At 36.4% G+C, this 18,149-nt stretch overlaps 1 protein-coding gene and 1 long non-coding RNA gene across 4 annotated transcripts in view; one reads left to right on the forward strand and one right to left on the reverse strand.

The window, feature by feature from the left end:
• LOC114148136 (transmembrane protein 163-like) overlaps nt 1-18,149 on the reverse strand; it is a 55,125-nt gene that overhangs the window by 21,674 nt on the left and 15,302 nt on the right. The window lies entirely within an intron of this gene.
• On the forward strand, nt 56-12,282 carry LOC114148137 (uncharacterized). 3 transcript variants are annotated; one of them, XR_003596223.1, is made up of 5 exons: nt 56-174; nt 1,680-1,881; nt 5,954-6,004; nt 10,658-10,771; nt 11,937-12,282. It is a non-coding gene; the product is annotated as an uncharacterized LOC114148137 (long non-coding RNA). The 3 variants fall into 3 exon arrangements; XR_003596221.1 differs by having other exon boundaries at nt 11,969-12,282; XR_003596222.1 differs by having other exon boundaries at nt 12,018-12,282.

Genomic DNA, 18,149 nt, shown 5'->3' on the forward strand with positions numbered 1-18,149 from the left:
GCATTTAAATTCATTCTTTTATTTTCAGTTTAACAATTTATACTTGTTCAACTGGCATTATTTCACTTATAACAAAACATTTTCCCATATAACCTCCAAGTAAAACTAGTACTCTTTTATAGTATGTAATTATTTACCGAAAACAACCTCTTATTTCATGATGAAAAGCTACTTGTAAGTTAGTTTTGTCTTACTTCAAATGTACTCTGATATTTGTAGTAGAAACTAGACCAAGAGTATTTGTTAAAATGTTGTGTTTTTGCAGTGCAAAAAAAATATTTTTTATGAGACCCTAAGTTAGTTGTACAGACTAATGTTTGGAAACCTCTATGAACTAAACCAATACTGTAACGAACATAGGGCCAAAAATCCTGCACATATGTGTGAACGACTGATAGTCGTGTATAAAATCCTGATGGAGAATATTGCTGTAGTCCAGAGGTCTCAAACTCAATTTACCCGGGGGCCGCTGGAGGTAGAGTCTGGGTGAGGCTGGGCCGCATTCCCACACACGGTCTCCTCAGCCGAACCTTTCTGATTGCCTATTACCATATTTGGCTGTAGTCAGGTGCTGTAACAGCCGTAATTGTGTAGTGTCTCTTTAAGATACTCTAGCATTGCTAATGATGTCAGAAGTATGCTTCTCTGTAGAGAGCGTGGGAGAAAAATGCTAGACGGACATATTAGCTCCCTAACTTTTAGTAATGTTACGGGTTGTTTGGACGCTGCTCAATTTTCATGTCTGATAATATAGCAGCCGTTCAACCGGGCTTTGTAAGGTTGGTGAAGAGCACTGTGGAATTCCCAGTACCAGTGTGGTTGTGAGTTTTTGACCATCCTGACGAATCTGCCGCCTCCTCTCCTCCCTTAAACACAACCCAAGCGTTACAGCACCTAACCTTAATTACGTTACACTGATCAGCAACTTCCGGGTCTAGACTGGATGCTGAAGCACGTGAAGTGGGAGCGGCCGCGGAAATTGCACATGTACCGCATGCAAATAATGACAAATAGAAAATGCAAATAGGCCCGGCCAATGTCCCGCCCCCGAGAGCAATATACTCCACCGTGATTGGTAAGTTCGTTCAGCTCCGCACACAACACTGAAAAGTGCCAATTATATCAAACTCGCGGGCCGCACTAACATTAAACTTTCATATTAAGGTGGGGGCCACAAACTATCGTCCCAAGGGCCGCAGTTGGCCCGCGGGCCGCGAGTTTGAGCCCCTGCTGTAGTCTGTGGAATCAATGTGTGCACTTTGTTTATGTCATGTCTTTATTAGCAAGCATACACAGTCAGAATGATATGAATTTTGACCGCCCAGATCTCTGTAAGAAATCTATTTTAAATTAAAACAGCAGACTAAAACAGAATTGGATAGATGTTTGTTCACATTTATTATATTTTCAGAATTCCTGGGTGAAAACAACAAACCTTTAATTTTGAAATTACACAACTCTGTCAGGTGAATTTTAACGATCCAGAATTTCCCCTTTTCTGACTTAAACCTCTGCAGCCATCAGGCCTTACATTTCCCCAAATAATTAAAAACAAACAAGCAGCTTCAACTACAGTATAGGGAGTAATTCCTTCAGCTCTGAGGGGGGCAGGAGAATGAAACAGCCTCTCCTCTGTTTACTGTTTACCTCACTAAGTTACTTTCTTTGAAATGTTTCAGTCGTTCCCAGGTAGGGATATAGGCTGAGCAGCAATTAGTAGAAATCACACAGCTGCTGTGGTTAAATCTGACAAGAAAAGTTTCACATTGGAGGGTGCAGGAGCATAAGTGGAGATGTAACTGCTCAACTTGACCTTATCAGGGCAGGCTGGACAGGTAACCGTGACACAGAATGAAGGGGCAAGACCACAAGATGTCTAAAGTAAGGACACACACACACAAAGGGGAAGTTCTGCTCTGTTGTCATTAGCTATATGCAGAAAATCATTATAATTAACAGAAATCAAGGCTTTAACCCATCACTCTGTAATTGATCGATACTATTTCAGACAACTTGCTAGCTAGATAAACAGTTAGCTAGCAAGCTAGCTAGATAAACAGTTAGCTATCTAGATAAACAGTTAGCTATCTAGATAACCAACTAGCTAGCTGGCTAGCTGGTTAGCTAGATAGATAGAGATAGATTGGGGCAGGGAGTTTTGCAGAAAGTGATTTTGTTCATGAATGGCTCTATCCAAACCAAAGCCACAGCTCTGGTAAAGCTTTTCTCCGCTGTATATTTTCCCCAGGAGTTTTATAATGAGATCTTTGGAGACTACTCTGCATAATCAAATACAATCACTCAGGCAGATGCTCACACAAGCATCCAAACATGTCACTCTGTAAAAAGCCTTAAAGCAAATTCAGCCTTTTACACTAGTATAGTATCATAACAGGCAAAGTATTTAGTGGCAGAAGAAATAATTGTTTTTAAAAATTCACATATTGGTACAAATTAAATCAAATATAAGCATTATTTTATTCTAATAGAAGATTGCTAAAAATTTTTTAGCAATAAACACTGAACACCTTTTCCATTTGAGATTATGCTCCTGTAAAAATATGTATTTCAAGCTTTTTACACCTGGGTTGTCCTGTCCATCCATCTGTCCGTCCATCCATTCATCCCTCCATCCTTCCCCCCCAGCGTTTAGGTCTATCACAATAGCAAATTTTGCTGTACGATAAATTGTCCCAGAAATGATTATGATAGACCAACAAACTTTAATTTTGTAAAGAGCGCTTAACAGAAGTCGAAGATATTTTAAATATCCAAAGTAAAACACAACCAAAAGCTATTAATGACACGGAAGTAAAAGCCATACATAATCAAATCCATAAATAAAATGGATTATGAAGTCCCTGGAAAAAAATTCCCTTCCAAAAATATTAATAATCAAAATTTAATTTTGAATTGAAAATTAGAACTGATTGTATCTGAGCATAATACTGTTTTAATTCAATAAAGATTTCATTCCTCTCCTAAAATCTGCTCATGTTTGTGATTTTCTTGTAGTTTAGAAGTCAGAAATTCTTCATTTATATCAACACTTCCATCCATTCATTAGCCTATGTTAATATACAAAATAAAAACCTAAAAGCCTGTTATCAATTCTGGTTTTGGTCTTGGTTTTTAAAAATGCTTTGTATTATGTTATTTAAATTTGTGTCATTTGAAAGATTTCAGATCTCTTTGCATTTTACTTCCAGTTTAGCCTGCAGCATTCTTCTTTTGAATTCATTTGGTCCCAATACTCTGTTATTCACACACAGGTTGTTTTTGCTCCCTAGCTCTGCAGCAGCACTGTACTTCAGCTTCTTTAATAAATCCTTTTTTTTCTAATCAGCATTACTGTCTGCCTGGGAGTCCTGCATCTGAGTCCCCCCCTTATTACAAACTGAGACAAAACAAACCACGGCAGCCGCTAATTGGCTGCAACAGTCAGAGTTTTTCATATATCAAAACACCTAACGTGTTTACAACCTAATATTTCAAAGCTCAAAACAAAACCCTTATCTGTTATTGAAATGCTTATAGCAAAAAAGAAAAAGAAAACGTCCCATTAGATATGAAACTGTGAAAGTATTTTTAATAACAGTGTCTCTTTCAAGCACTCACTAAGCCAAAATAATAATCAAACATGAAGCTCTTACTCATAGCACACATAGCAGCATTCGTGATGGATGACAGTGTAATGTGATGCCGCTCTGTATTTTTTGGTCATACATCCAGCAAATAGTATGCACCATGTGACAAGCAAGTCGTGCCATGGCAACAGACCCCCATTTTCATCACATTTTATCTCATTCGCCGTGGTAACACCAGCTCAGACAGAGCTGATAGGTTTGTCAGATTAAAACATTGTGTGATGTATTGGACTCTGAAGACTTTGGCAGCTCAGAAAAGATCCTGACGAACTGCAGCTAAAACAGAAATTGATCAGACATCTTATTGTGCTTCAAGGGAATCCATCATATAATCCTAGGGCCAAACAAAGTATTTTTCTAGAGGACATCAGGAGAAGAGATCTTATCTTCTGGCTTTAACATACTTTAACATGCATAGTTACATGTCAGCTTAAATTCAAGAAAAAGGCCCGAATTTGCAGTCCTGAATTTTATTTACATTTGTTTTCAAACATCTAAGCTAATAATCTTTCTGGAATTTCTGGCTCTACTTAAAGAAATTATTCAGGCTGCTAATGAACCCACATTCAGTTCACCTGTCTCAGTAAGCCTCAAACTTTTAAATTTCATCTGCATCCAAAACAGTTGGTGCATCACAACTGACAGCTATTTCTATGTATTTGATGCTGTGCTGTCACTTTAATTCAAGCATTCATATCTACCGCTTGAGATAGTCAATTGCAATTAACTAGAAGAAAAAACTGTTAATGCTGAGTATGACCATGAGCTACACTTACATTTGCTGTATAAAAAAGTGTAATTCATTGCTAGTTTTTCAAACAAAATTTCTTTTAATCACCAAGTTCTTTTAATTCTTTAGCAGACCTTTCATGTGATAAACTTTTCCAAACAGTTTAAATAACTGTCACCTAAATAGAACCTGTATCACAACACAATGAAGGCTAACAGACCTCAAAAGCAGCATATTAAGTACTGATCTGAAGAAATGCAAGAGAAGAGAAAAATGTTTTTCACTCAGGGCCATGTTGGTTTGGATAGCTATTTTTGCTTCATAAATTAAATCATAAGTTAAAAACAAAATGTTCGTAATTAATAAAGTTATCTTCATTAGACCTTAAAATTTGACATGAAACTTATATAAACTAAAACACTTTACCACAATGAAGGGTTTGCTAAATTTATTTCTATTAATTTTAAACCGTTGTCTGATAACGATGTCCTTACTGACATTTTTTTAGTTAGAAGCCACTGATCTAAGTCTCCAAAGTGAGATTAAAAGTCCTAAAGCTAAGCAGGATTCGCACTTCGATACCCTGCAGAACATCCAGAAAGGTAACCCTGACTCAGTAGATGAGGTCTACGAGAACCATACCTTGATGCTCTTATTTATTAGTGAGAAATCTGTCATTTCCAAGTTTGCTGTTGCATTTAAAACCCATTTTACATGTTAATAAGACTTTAACACTGACATTCAAGAATTGGCTACTTGATATGAATCAACCTTGAAATCAGTTGGTAGATACAGGAAGGTTTCAAGGTTCATAATGAATATAATGCCCTCTCATCATTTCCAAGATTTACCAAGAAAAAAATGACAGCATTTCATCAGTTTTATATTAAAAAAAATCCCTGTGGAAGATCAAATGGAATATGTTATAAAGCACAAACTCAAACTCTTGTTTCTTTCTAAGAAGGACAGGAAAATCTGAAAACGACCACATAAATCTGGAGATAGTTGGTTCCTCTCACAGAAAGTTTGTTATAACCCTATTTTTTTAGCATATCTGACATGGTTTACTCAGTGTCAACATGCAGTTTGACATTGAGCCCCTGGCTGTCTATTCAGTAAAACCTCCTGAAACGCTTCTATCAAAGATTTCTGAGATACTAAGAAAAATAAAATCTGTTTTTGGTTTTTCAGCCTGGATCATGCGTTAGCGGTACACTCGGGAATCCACACACCTACACACAAACATGCATTTGTTGCCTTGCCAAAAGGTAGCTGAAGATCAGAATGCAAATTACATTTTTGTTTCTACTGTTTCAAGTTTATGTGTCTCCAGTGGTTGATGTCATGTGCTTGTGCACCTGCCTGGTTGGGGACAGAGAAGTCAAGACAAAATGTAAAAGAGGGTTGTAAATTTAAGGCAAGGAAAGCAGAATTCTTCTCGTGTGCATCCATTCTGCCTCATTTTTCAAAACGTGCCTTTTGCAGATAAATGTTGCTTACTTGTCTGACAAACACCCACACTGTTATTCCCATATCTCACTCTGTCTGACTCTGGTTTAATCTGTCTTCCTGACAGAACTGGTGTACGCTTGGCTGTTAAAGAAGAGAAGGCTGGAATGAGTGGGTGGTGAATACCTTGTAGGATTTTGATGAATGCTTTGAAATTGAAATAAATGTGGGTCATAAACGGAGTGAACATCTAACTCATCTACAATGCCTACATTTAGTTCTGAGAGATCCTTGAGGAGATTCTGCAAACCAACATACTAAATATCAAGTCTAACTTATGTGTTTGTGTGAATGAAATTACTTGTAAATTAAATTGGACTTCAGAAATCTAATGGATATTTTATAATTAGTAGTTTTCACAATGTTCTAATTTTTGAACAAATGGACATATTTTATATTGTATTCCAGCTAGCTCAGAAATCAGAACTAGAAGTTGGGTTTGATGTCAGACCTGAGGTAAAAGAGGTGGGAATTTCAACATTGTCCGCAGTACCTCTTTCAAACATTTTAAGCTTTACTTTCCATCAGCAGACACCACTTTTAATTTGTTCAGTTTATAGTTGCAGGCGTTACATGTAACATTGATTTCAGACACACTCTTACATGTGTCTTTTGTAAAATAAACTTTTTTCCACCGCAGTTTACTACTGTTGATGTGAGGAGCCGCCATATTGAAACAGAAAGTTGACCTTACAAGTCGTAACTGGGGTAGTTGAAATTACCTAGTGGTCAATCCAACTTCAGAGGACATTCAATAGATTTTTCTATCTGGGAAGTCATAAATTCCCAGTTCTGAGTACAACTGGAACACTGTGTAACACCTGTTTCCGCACAGATTGGTTCAGGTCTGCCTTCACTGACCAAATGTCTTCTGAGTCGGCAACAGTGCTTTTTTAAAGTTCAGAGGCAGGAAATCCTCTGCAGTTCTTATTTACAACTGTCGATGTCTTTACATTGAAAATCTCCCTATATTTAACCATTTTTAGTAGAATTATAATGACAAAATAAAGTGCATACACAATGCTATACTTTTTAATTTTAACCCTATCGGTGTTACTTTTACAGGTGTTATTTTATTTAATCATGCATATGTTTCACAAGTGAATGTTTTTTTTAGATTTTACCCTGCTGCTCTTTATGTTTGGAAAATAAATGGAATCAGTTCTACATGCAGTCAAGGTATTCAGATGATTCGTTTTACGAGGAAAAAGGAAACATGTTCTTTGATGGGTCAAGTTTACTTGTAAACAGATTTCTTATTATGCTCTCCTGCCTGTGGCAACAGTTTGGGTTTTGAGTGTCTCTCGGTACCCTGAAATGAGTGTTTCTTTGCTCTGTGCCAGTAAAGAGTTGGTGTTGTTATAAAGGCAGCTTTCCAGGCTCAGAGCCGTTGCTTTGAAATAAAAAAGAAGAATGATGGCTCTAAGTTTGGCATTTTTGAGCCAGCATTGGAACCAGTTCGGCGCGAGCTCCATACCAAACTCAACTCTTCTTTCAGCTTTCACTATGCAGACAACTTTCCCTCCTCCACTACTTACTTTCATTTTTAAAACATATAATTCTGCTCAAGAGTGAGATGCTGACATCAGTTTTTCCAATTGTACATTACTTCACTGCAAAACAATGAGAGGGGGGAGAGAAATTACCTTGTAGAATGAAGATGGATGACTTTTCCATTCATTGTTGCATTCTCGTTCCACCCCTTGCAGACTTATCTGCTGCTATTTAGGAGTTCCATCAGCTCAATGTCATAGAGCTCAATAAAATATTCATGCATTAAGAGGAGAATTAGGCTCTCCGAGCCCCTTTTCCCTGGGGCCATCTCATCCAGCACATGCAGCAATCTTCTATAAGGTAACAAATGGCAACACGAGGAAGCCCAAGCTTGTTAATGGATCCACTGGATGCATAGCCTTGCGATTGATTACCATGGATCTACATAGCTGTGGGGTCCATAAGGAGTTTTACTCTGTTTTGTGATCATACATAAGGTAGGAAGGTTGCTGTAGTTCAGCAGAGGGGTAATATAATGGCCTTATCTCTGAGTCATTCATAAATTTAAGCGATGCTACTTCATAAAAATGTGGCTGCAGAGCAATAAGCTAGGGCTTGGACTTTAATGTGAAATTTTCTCGGATGAAAAAGCCACAGTGATACCCCCATCCATCCATAGCCAACAAGTGGGCATAAACTTTAGATGGAGGAATGATTACTGTTGTTACCAGCTTTTCATCAGCTTTTCCATTGGTTGGTGACCAAAGCATGGCTTTCTAGTTACCACTATCTGTGATGTTTTGTTTTTTCATCCTGTGAAATCCACTATCTCAATTTCTCATTTTTATGTTGATTGTTTTTGTTTGTCATGCCACCAAGCTCTGATATAGGAAGCAGACACTAATTAATTCAGACGAAAATAATGAACCCTAAAATGTGCTATGTGGGTCTTAAAGTAGAAAAAATGACAAAGATTTTGCCACAATTTAAGTATGTGTTTCAACTTTGATGCATTCCATAAACTGTATAGTGTATGTGTATTGCTATTAGTAGTGAGGAATTCGCAGTGTTCTGCTGCTAATCGCATGAGTTACCTTTGCTGTAATGTCAACATCTTATCATTTAGACTTTTCCCCAATATTTTGGTCACTTAACCATCTGAAAAAGTAATCTCAATGTTAAATTTCTAAATTATTAAAACATATTGTGGAAGATAGGTAATCTACCTTTAAAGTTTTTAAAGTTACTACAGACTGTTGAGTACAGACTGACCAAAAGAAACTGATGACTTATGTGTCTGATTCAATGTGTATTTGATTTAGCTGGTTGTATAGCATAAATGTATTATTTATGCGTCTGTATGATAATACAGAAGGCTCCTACACAATTACATCAACGACATTTATCTTATGTATTTAGTTTTGCACATTACAACAATTTAAACTAAAGAGACAAAATGATACGATCTTTCCTGTTGGTTTTCTTTAAAAAGAGAACTTCTGTTTCAGTCATAAATTAATCAACACCTCAATTTAATAAACAATTCCAACTGTGTACACATAAAACCACGTAGTGTGACTGGCATTAAAGACCCCAAGACAATTTCAGAGTAATTTAGAAGTAGACATTTGCAGCGCCTCACGTCCTTGGCGATTCAGCGAGGAGTAAAAACAGTGAAATGCTGCTGACTGACGAAAGATGGTGCGAAGCTGCCTCGAGAGGCCGAACTATAATTACCCTGCAGATGGAGAGTTCCTGACAGCCAAGCAAATACACAGATAAAACACACTATTACTTCTGATAAAAAATGCCTGCACAGTGTTTCCAACAAAAACAAAAAAACAAGCAAGGAGAGATGTCAGTAATGTTCTTCCAAAATACACCATGTAAACACAATTAGTGAAGCTTACAGAGTAGTGCTTCCATCTTCCATCTAAAAGACTTTATTACTTCTTCTTTGAATGCATTAAAAGTCTGAGCTGATGACCTACTAAAGCTCAGAATTTGCATAGCACAATTTAAATGCCCAGAACATGGATCCTATGCTAGATATTGCTTAAAAATAAAATGCAACATCATAAAATCCTGCATCAGCCCGCAGAGGTTTTAAAGATATTTCCTCCTGAGGAGACAATCGATAGTTTAATGTTTTTGCAATGACTTATGACACTTTCAGAGGTTTCTTCTATTGGGATGCAGCAGGCAACTCATCACTCTGACAAAAATAGCCTGGTCAATTCTAAGCAACCCAAAACAATTCGCAGAACATAAACTGCTCCACCAACAAGCAAAACTAGACCTCACTTTAAGTTAGGAAATCTAGTTTTCAATTTAAGCACTAATTGAAGGTAAGAAACACATTTCCAGTGATATGTTTATATCCAGTGATGGGTTTGAATGATAATGATTAATCAGATTAATGGTAATAAATTGATTACTGAAATAATCGTCAACTAATTTAGTAATTTAATTATTATGTATGTGTATCGTTGTCCCTCTACAAATTTAAATTCAAATTTATCCATCCAATTTCTGTCAAAATCACTGCAGTATTTTTGTTATACTGTCTTCTCCTGGAAATAGCTCCTCCAAAAAATGAAATGATCAAACGTATTATAAGTATATGAACAATTACGGCTTCTACTGTATGCACATTTGAGCAGATTTTGAGGATGAGTTGAATGGTAAAGTCTATTTCAGCTTAATTTAAGCCAATAAAATCACTGGATTTAAGTCTGGAGTGACATTAAGTACTGCAGAAAATCAAAGGTGGACCATAAAACAAGACTTGAATTACTGAAATGGCTTCCATAGTGACCCTGGTTCATTAACCACGTCTAAACTATGAGACAGCCGGGTTGTAAACCTGACAGCTTGCCACAAACAAGTCACATCAGAAGGTTACTGAGACGTGAAGCCTCAACAGAAATCCATGCAGCCTGAGCACAGAGCTGAGCAGTGATGCTGAGATAGGCAAAATACTTTAGCAGAGATTAAAACTGAATCCAACCATAAACAAAATATGTTTTAGATGCTGAATTCATAGGATGAACGATGTCTATTTGGCAAATTATTGTTGGCTAGTTCCCACGTAAATGCAGACATTGTCCAGAGATATGTTCCTTGAGAAAACATGGAGTCATTAAATTTTACACCAGAACTCTGAAATAATTTGACAAATCTCTACTTTAAGTGGGCCAACTTTAATCTAACAGGACTGAAAATAACCAGACTATTACACAACTGACACATATGTTCTTATGTCAACCTGTTTCAGCTCCATTACTTTTGTTTCATCCTGATGTCCCACTGGCAACAGAGTGTGTGTAATACACCATGCATGAGCACACGGGATCCCCTGAACATCAGTGGCATTTACAGGATGACACAGGTGTGTATTCACTCACATGAATACTCCTTCAAAGGCTTCACATGTAAAACAGATGCATCCGAATAGTTGTGGTAAAACATACTAATGGTTATAAATTGCAAATCATAAAACCACAGATATCAAAACTCAATTAAAATACAATATGGATAAAAACAGAAGAGAACGCATACACCTTTAAAAGTAAAGATAAAATACAATTCAAAATTAGTCATAGCATTTATAAAGAGTGGCCTTAAATAGATTTAAGACAAAACATTTATGCAAGCATGGACCCACTTTTTAATTCCAGGAATACAGAGTTATGATATACAAATATGATGCAAAGATGGATTCAGATTTAACTGAATACTTAGACTTAGACTGACTTTATTGTCATTTTGCATGCACAGGGTGTATACAGAACGAAATTTCGTTGCATACGGCTCAGGACAGTGTTTTGAGGTTCCAATGTTGTGAGGTTACTCCAGAATAAATACATGCTACCCCTTGTTAGTTCCTAATAAGCACCAAAAAACTGCTATAAAATTAATTTTATTTTGAATGGTTTTGGATTGGTCTGTCTATAAAAGTCAAGATGAAACATATTACATATTAGATGTTATTGTGATGTTCAGTTTTGATTTTTTTGTTTTAAATAACTACACTGTTTTACTTCTTAGTCACCTAAAATCAAGAAAACTTACCTGAGGCAGACATTTCAGAGACAACACAGATATTAAAGGTTTTCTCAAGCCTAGTATTTACATTTCAGGAATAAAATATGCCTTGTGATACAGGGACCAGATAATAGGTCCAACAAAGATAAACAAAAACAAAGAGGCAAAGCCACAATCCATTTAAATATCTAAACATAGCAATAATAATGATGCGAATACATGTTTGAGTTTGAGGGACTCATTACACCAGTGATTTATAACTCTGACATTTACTTTAACCTCAGAATAATTTTATAAATGGCTTCCACAACAGAGGAATGGATTCAAACACGAATCTTTGCACAGAAACAAAGCAAATCCCCCACAGATCCCTCATTTGCATCAGAACAGCTCTGGAATAACAATATCTCAGCAACAAGGGCAGTGACAGAGTGCATTTAATGACTATAAGAAACTAAACCCCTAATTGGTATTAGTTTTTAATTTCCTGTTTACTGTATTGCTTTCAGATATATGTACTTATATCTTCATCTTTCATCAGTCATCTTTGCCTCTGCGTGCGTAATTGGTTCGTCGCCTCTTGGTGTTAGGAAGAAGGGAAGAAAGATGTGACTGAAGCATCTGGTGTGAGAATCTAAGAATGCCGAGGACAGCCTCACTGCATCGGAGCATCAGAGAGAGCATGAATACCCCGCAAAGCCATTCATTGCGACACTGCGCTCAGCTAGAGAAATGCAGCATATTACAGTGCTGCAAGATAGACACTGATAACATGAAGTGGATCTAACAAGTGCAAGACATTTAAACAAGACTCCAGATCTGTCAATAAAGAGTTACAATGATACTCGAATTTAATCTCTGCAATCTCTGTACTTCTAATTTTTATATTATAAATTTGTAAAATTAGAAAAAATATTTTTTTCTCTTATACAAAATATTCCAACAGATAGGAAAACATTTATTTCAAAAATGTTATAAACATGTGCCTACTAAATTATATATGTTTAAATTAACAGACTATCTTAACCCTGTAAATGAGAATAAGTCAGATACTGACCCTTATTTCAATAAATAACTGTATAATATCCAAATAAAAAACTGAATAATGTTGCAACTTTGATTAATTTTGATTTCTAATGTCCCTTTTCCACAAAATTATTACCTCCACAACCTTAATTATGAGAGAATTTTGGCGAATTTAGAAAAGATAATTACCATGTGAAAGTGATCCTGACCCTATCAAAATTGTAAAACTCAGCAGAAAAAGTGATTCTCAATCCTAGTCTTATGTCCCTTATCCAACACAGAATATTTAAATTATACAGTAGCGTTACCAATTCAGGATACAATCAAGTGTTACAGAAGCCTGTTACTCATCCATTCATTTAAGTCAGATTTATGGCAGCAGGGAAACATACAGGAAAGTAAGACCTGAGAACCAGTGAACTAAAGGGTTTTCCCTGCAGCTGTCTTGATAACCTATCATAATGACACTACCTTGTTATTTGCACTAGGATGTTTTCTAGCACTCCAGATTGAGCAATTGATCTTAGCTGAATAATTGAACGTTAGGATAAAACGACCCTCCAGTTCAATAATTCATTTAATTCCTCTAGAACTCTCTAAAGGAGAGTTCAGGAACCTGGCAAAACGTCTGTTCTGCAAATGCTGTGACACTTTCTTTGGCTTTTTGAAGCATTTATGTTGGCCTTACTGAAACTGCATTATTATATTAGGACAGAAGTCATGAAGCTAGAAAGTATAACTTCAAATCTGAGTGGAAGAAAAACTTTGTGTCTGTTGAAAACTAATTGAATTAGACGGTTTTCTTTTAGACCCTCAGCTCACTGATCTGACTGGTTAAGTCAACTAATTAAGCCATATTGACATACCCATGACATTAAGAAACGGTTAACTTGGTTTTTAATAAGTGGAGGGAGGAATTTTATTTTAATTAAGAGTATGTTGGGTGCAGAGTTCAGTGGCTGTCATGAATAAAATAACTACATATATTTTATGTTCCCAACACAATATAGTCTAATATGTCAAGTGAAAATTGCTCTAAACCTGACCGTAAACAACCCATGAGAAATACGATGTCTTTGAACAGTTAGATGGATAAAGTTTGCTGTTGCATTTAAAACCCATTTTACATGTTAAGACTTTAACACTGACATTCAAAAATTGGCAACTTGATATGAATCAACCTTGGAATCGGTTGGTAGATACAGGAAAGTTTCAAGGTTCATAATGAATATGGTGCCCTCTCATCATTCAATTCAATTTATTTTTATAACACCCACTATATGTTGTTTTAAGGCACTGTACAAAAAAAAGTAAATTCAATTGAGTCATACAAACAGATTTAAACTATGCTTGTGATCCTGGAGTTTCTTTTATTTAGTTTTTTTTTCTTTTCTTTTTTTAACAGTGAGAAATATTTTTGACCCAATAGGAACCAACAAATGAAATTATTAACAACAGTTTACTAAAGTGCAAACTTTAGCATACATTAGTATGTATCCTCTGTGTTGGGAAAGAACATTGATATTTATGATGTATTTTCATGCAGTTAGTTGTGCACGGTCAAAACTTATAAAAGGTGTTTTCCTGCTATATAAACTTAATGTTTTGCTTTGAGCTTCTTAAATTTTTATGACTTGTGTTCCAGCAGGACAGCTGTGTTTTCTACATTCTTACAAGCAGCATTATTGAAAAGTGTGCAGAACTCTTATGTTATTAGGGAGGGACCAGAATTATTCGCGAAATAATGTGTTCAACCATTTGCAACAGGTGCACATGATACTTTTTAACATTTTTATAAACATTGCTTTAAGAACATTGCTATGCTTCACTGTAATGCGACTGACATAAACATTCAAACTACTGTACATCATCAAGAGGTATATGGAGTTGAGTTTCCTCCAACTCTTCACTACTGATTATTTAAAAATTACTGACTGATCAGAACTCCTCAGCTGACCATTGGTAAAAGATTGAGACATCGTAACTTGTTTTTTATCGCTTTTCTACCTCTAAACTATGTAGTGCTGCTTTGTTCTGTACATCCAACTTTGCTCTCACCTCAAATGCAACAAATTTGGTTTGAAACCAGATTGTCTCATAGTGTGTCTCAACAGTTTTTCTGTTTTTGATTTCAGTTTTTAAGACACAAAGTTAAGATCATTTATATTTTACCTCACTGAGACTGAAGGATGTGCAGCACAGCTAACATGTCAGTTGCCCCACTCTTTTCCTGAGAAGTCAAAGTACCCTTGTCCCCATTCTGTCAGTCTTAAGATGCTACACAGTGAAGCACTATGTCATGGAAGCCAGTGAGACTCACACAGACTCCCTACAATTCGTCATTTAATTGCTGATAAACGGTAAATACAGTCTCAGCACACGCTGTCAAATCGTGAGCTTGTTAAAAAGATCATTATCCGGCTCACCACACAATACACAGACAACACAAAGAATGGAGTAGCTTACATTTAACACGATTAAATTTATCAAGACAGCCAGTCTGCTCACTTGAGCATTGTTTAAGTTAAGATGGCTGAAGAATGTCAACCATCCAAGGAATCACAAGGCTTCTACTTGGAAACATGACGGAGCTGGGAAGAATAAGAAAAGCTGTGTGCAGAACAGCTAGACTTTCTATGACCAGCTTAAGGTTTGTATGGGTTCAACTCGTGTCAAGAAAGTAGACATTTGTTGGGAAATTACATGGCGCAAAGTCAAAGGTCATTTGATAATAGCAATTGAGACATCTGTTATCGTAATAATAGACTTCTCTTCCAGCAGTTGCAGCTGTAAATGGACCGGAAGCTCAAATTACATCTGAGCTTAAAAGTGACAATCAAAGGAAAACTGCTGGTTTGGCTGCTTTTCTCTAATTATATGCAACTGCCTTGGCTGTGGCCACCTCGCCAGGCATAATATAAATCTTTCATCAAATATAAATAGTCCAGAAGTGCAAATAGAGCTAATTTACACCTCTCCACCACCAGCAGATATGAACAGGAAGGGAGGGTTTATTTACAGTCTTGTCAACACACACATTTCCAAAGATCTTTAGCCTGATGTAAAACTATTCCCCAATAAATCTCTGTAAAATATATCATCAGGGACAAAGACAGTTATGCAAACATCTCACTTGTGTATTTACAAGCCTGTTGAATATGCACGGTTCTTAACACTCCATTTGTTGAACCAACTACTGTTTATCCTGATCAGTTACATTTTTCCTGGCAATTTCACACTTCGAATGCTTCTGATGTATGCAAAAGCACGCTGAAGAAGACTGCATGAAAAAAAGCTTCATAAACAGGAGGCTGTAGCTGTGTAGCTGGCAAAAAAATGAGTCTGCCACATAATGATCGCCTGGTCCAATCAATAACTTCTAATCTGACCATTTTAACTCAAAAGTAATTGAAAAGAAAAAAACTATCAATTAAAATAAATTGTGTGATATATTGAACAGAACAGTTACAGTCATAACCAATTCTTTTGGCACGTCAGAAAGTGCTGTGCTTTTAAAACTTGTGGCTTCAGTTTTTCTGGTGATAATTAAAGTTTTTACCCTGGCATTACAGCTTGCTTAACTCCTTTTTGTCTCTTATCTGACTAGACCACTTTCTACAGGACTTCTTGTGACTTTCTTAGAAAATTGATTGCTGTCTAGATGATAGTCTTCCACCTGCGCTGTAGATTTCTGCAGCTTCTCCAGAATTAGCATAAGCTTCAGTTATTCCTTAGAAGTTTTTTTGATCAAGAACTTCACGGTTAACAGTAACAGTAAAGAAGGCTTCAGATGAGTGCAAGTACTGTCTTCTAAAAGTTAGTTCATAATCGGATGTATACATTGTTCAGCTCTGGTAAGAGGTTGGTTTGAATTCATCATCATGCATAACTGTCTTGCAACAAGAAGGGCAGCAAAAAAAGACATGTGGCATGGACCAAAATTCTGCAAGAAAAAAGACGGGCATCAGAAGACTGCAAAAGTGAATTTCTTTGAATCTTCCTCACAGTTGTTTTCGACAAAATCACAGTTATTTCCAAGAAAATTGTTAAATAAATAGGAAGATCAAAATGTCCCCCAGGACAAACTCCTTTCAATAATCCAGGAATAATTTTGTGATGATCTCTGTGTTTCATGGCATTGTGGGTCAAAGATGAGAACATTCTTAGTCTAGAGGCTGCTAAAAATCTTAAACTCACTGAAAACCTTTGGTGTTTTTTTTTGTTTTGTTTTGCTTTTGTTTGTTTTTTTCTGAACTGATGTCAGAAAATTGTGATGATTACATCGAAAACAAGAGGGAATTGTGTAAATGCTAAAAAAAAAGAAAAGGCACTGCAAATGTAGCCTCTTCACATAAACTTAAAAATATGTCTGTTTGGTCCTTACTGATTGAAATGGGAAGAAATGTACTTCAGGCTAACAAAACAAGGCTAAATATAAAAAGTACGACTTTACCTATTGAATACAAGACCGGATTTTTCTCCCTACTGGCAGGTTGGTATTTAAAAAGCAGACTGCAAGTATTGGGTGAAGGAAAAACAACGGAATAAATGAATTATTTCTGTTTTCTTGCAAGGAAAAAACAAAGGCAGACATGTTTTTGTGGTGTAGAGGGGGGCAAGAAATAGAACACAGTGCAAGGAATGTGAAGATGGAGGAGGTCTAGGTGGAGAAGTAGGTGTGGACGAGGGACTGAGGGAGTAAACTGCAGAGAGGCTGAACTGGAGCAGGAGGCAAAGGGAGGAGAGTCTCTGTTTCTGCAGCGACTGCCCGGATATGATGAATGGCTTGCAAACAGAAGACACATACTGTACAACAACTGAAATGCAAACATCTTGTTTGTGTACACGCTGCCCTGCTGTGATTCGTCACAAGTTTTCTCTGCAGCTTCATGAATGCAGCAAATGAGAAACAACTTTAATCATTTTGGCTAAATTTTGATATGCAGATAATGCTGCGGTATTTTTATTAAGCTGTAAAAGCCACAACAGGAAGAATACTAATTCTGTAACCTGGCAGAGTTAAATCTACACATTCTCTTAGTAAGCACCAACCTAGAGCAGGAAGTGCTAGGACTCACATTTTGTTTTTAATTAGTCGTAATAAACCCACAAAAAACTCAAAACATGAGGCAATTATCAAGTAATTCCTTTAAGTTTATGCAACACGTAGTCACATATGCTGTGTAACAGCACATTATAAAAGAGTGTTTCTCAATACGCAGTGGCACCAGCGTGGTGAATGGAGACTGAAATCTAAAGGGCATCTCACTTGTGTGATTCTTTTTGGACAACAGTAGAGCTCTTTCAGATTCAGTTCTGGCTTTGGTCTTATGATCCAACTAAATGTTCCTGAGGGGCAACACTTTTTACGCTTTGATTAATTTCCCCCTGCAAAGATTTCATTCGGCTATCAATGACCTTTCTGATCTCTGCAGCAAGTTTTCTTTTATGCAAATAAGTGGCTAAGTTTTAATGATAAGACATGAGATTAAAGATGAAGAAGCTGCAAATGAATTACAGAAACGAGTCAGACAGTCTTTTAATTTCTCTGCTTCACATCCCAAGTTCAGCTTGATTTAAATCAGACTTGTGCAGTTTTATTTTTATTTATAAAAGAACTTCCAATTTTTTAGTTATCCACCAATTTGCAATGTGTGTAGCCTCTAATGTGTACACTGGGGAAATTAAAAAGTAGA

The sequence above is a fragment of the Xiphophorus couchianus genome, chromosome 7 (genome assembly GCF_001444195.1).
Source record: "Xiphophorus couchianus chromosome 7, X_couchianus-1.0, whole genome shotgun sequence".
Lineage (NCBI taxonomy): Eukaryota > Metazoa > Chordata > Actinopteri > Cyprinodontiformes > Poeciliidae > Xiphophorus > Xiphophorus couchianus.